This window comes from Microtus ochrogaster, chromosome 4 (assembly GCF_000317375.1).
Source record: "Microtus ochrogaster isolate Prairie Vole_2 chromosome 4, MicOch1.0, whole genome shotgun sequence".
Classification (NCBI taxonomy): domain Eukaryota; kingdom Metazoa; phylum Chordata; class Mammalia; order Rodentia; family Cricetidae; genus Microtus; species Microtus ochrogaster.
In genome coordinates, this window is record NC_022011.1 from 37625691 (window position 1) to 37628446 (window position 2756).

The 2756-nt window shown below is 36.8% G+C and overlaps 1 protein-coding gene across 3 annotated transcripts in view; it reads right to left on the reverse strand.

Moving 5' to 3' along the window:
• Rc3h2 (ring finger and CCCH-type domains 2) overlaps window positions 1-2756 on the reverse strand; it is a 53896-nt gene that overhangs the window by 5417 nt on the left and 45723 nt on the right. The gene's annotated exons all lie outside the window — the stretch shown is intronic.

The following is a 2756-nucleotide window of genomic DNA, read 5'->3' on the forward strand; positions in this document are numbered from 1 at the left end:
CTGGTCTCGAACTCACAGAGATCCGCCTGCCTCTGCCTCCCGAGTGCTGGGATTAAAGGCGTGCGCCACCACCGCCCGGTGGTCATTTTAATTATTTAGTTATTTAGTGCTTATGTACGCAGGTGCCATGAGGAGTGAGAAGCCAGAAGACAACTTGTGGGAGTTGGTTCTCTTCCTCCATGATGGGGGGTCCCAGGAATCAGATTAAAGGTACCAGGTTCTACAGCAAGTAGTACAGCAAGCTACTAAAAGCTTACTAAAGCTTACTGCTTCAGTCCTTTAAGTGTTCTTACAAAACTCCTGACCAATAATATCAAAATCAATTAATAATAACACACTAAAATGGTATGTGATGCTAGCAAAAAAAAAAAAAAGAGGAAAAATAAACACAGATCACGGTCCATGTCTTAAAGCAGTCTATGATTCTCTTGAGGAAAAAAGATCATGTAGCAAATAAAGGAACATCATAAGTTATGCAGCGTTAACTAACAAAAGGAATTCAAAGGCAGCTCTGAAGCTAGAAAAGGGAAAGAACAGACGTGAAAGGAAGTGTAATATACTATAACAGTACTGCCAGGACACTAAAGTTTTAACAATACTTGAGGGCTCAAGAGATGGCTCAGAGGTTAAGAGCACTGACTGCTCTTCCAGATCCTGAGTTCAATTCCCAGCAACCACATGGTGGCTCACAGCCATCTATAATGAGATCTGGTGCCCTCTTCTGGTATGCAGGCCTACATGCAGACAAAACATTGTACACATACTAAATAAACAAATCTTTAAAAAAAATCTACTTGAATAATTATAGAGATCGAGGAACTGAGGAACAGAAAAGTTAAACATGAGTAATGCTATTTGCCAATACCTGATCTGAATCACAAAGAAATACTTATTTCTTAAAGTATATTGTATAAAAAAGTGAAACTATGGGCCAGACAGTGTTGACACACGCCTTTAATCCCAGCACTCAGGAGGCAGAGGCAATTGGAACTCCAAATCTGAGGCACTAGTTCCAAGACAACTAGGGCAACACAGAGAAACCCCATCTCTGAAAAACAAGAAAAAGAAGAAGAAAAAAGGAACATCATTCTATAATATTGACATCTTTAACATCATTGCTTATTTTGAGGCAGTCTCAGTTTAGTGAGATGATTATGAATAGGTTAAAAAGTAGCATTTTATCAAATATTCCTGAATAGAAATATTTATCTAATTTGGGTGTTATAGCTCACATTTGCAGATCCAGCACTAGGGAGGCTGATTCAGGGGAATTGCTGAATCCTGGGTTACCTAGTGAAACAGTGTCTCAACAATCAAATTAGGGAATGGAGAAATGACCCAGCAGAATATTTGCTCCTATTCCAGAGTACATGAGTTTGGTTCCCAGCACCCACACTGATCAGTTAACAACATCCTTTAACTCCTGTTTCAGAAAATCCAATGCCCTCTTGCCTCTATGGGCATCTATACAGGTGGTATAAACTCAGACAGACAGACAAACACATACACAGATTTTAAAAAGTAAATAAAAAAAATAAAAATGACAAAACTCAACAAATTTAATTAAAATGAATGTGTATGTATAGCTAGGACTATGCCAAAATAATCCAATGGTAAGAAGCACAAATGAAATAAACTTGGCCAAGGTGACAATTTTGGAATTATTATGAGTCTTTTTTTTTGTATGTCTGAAACTTTTCATAAGAAAAAGATATAAAAGCTGTTTTTTGTTTGTTTGTACCAGAAACCTGAGGAAAATAAATAAATAAAAGAGTATGCAAAGAAATTTTCTCATCGGGCAGTGTTAGCGCACACTTATAATCCAGCACTTGAAAGGCAGAGGCAGGCAGATTTGTGAGTTGAGATCAGTCTGGTCTACAGAGCAAGTTCTAAGACAGCCAGAGAAGTTACACAGAGAGACCCTATTTCGAAAAACAAAAAGATTTTGTTCTCTAATATACTATATTTAGAGAAATAACACACACACACACACACACACACACACACACAAAACATACAATAAAAAAAGCAGATAGAATAGAAATCATTCTGTCATAGACTTGTTTTGTAATAACTAACAAGAATAATTAACAGGGATACAAACAGGAGAAATAATACAGCAGGCCATTTCTGTACTTCCTGTGAAACAGAAAAAAAAACCAGGATTCAAACTCTAAGCTATGTATAAACTGAAAGATCTTGGACAAATTATTTAAGTTCCCTGGGTTATAACCTATACAATACAGATAATACATGCCCTCTAAGGTTTTCATGAGAATTAAATAAAACAGCATTTTTTAAGTAGTTACTAGGTAAATGGTAGATATATTTCTATTCTGAATCTTACACCAATCAAGAATTAGCATAAAGTTCAGTGGTAGAGGATGTACAAGGTTTGGACCTAGCCCAAAACTAGGTAGAAACATAACACATAACAATAAAAAGATAAAGTATTAAGTCTACTACTACAATAATCTTGAAATCCTGGTAAAGGAGCCTTATGTTGAGAATCTCCTCCCCTAGCCATAGTTTACACGCTGCTTACTGAGCTAATTTTTTTTTTTTTTTTTTTTTTTTTTTTTTTGGTTTTATGAGACAGGGTTTCTCTGTAGCTTTTGGAGTTTGTCCTGGAACTAGCTCTTGTAGTCTTGTAGACCAGGCTGGCCTTAAACTCACAGGGATCCGCCTGCCTCTCTGTCTCCTGAGTGCTGGGATTAAAGGTGTGCACCACTACCGCCAGGCTAATTTTTTTTTTT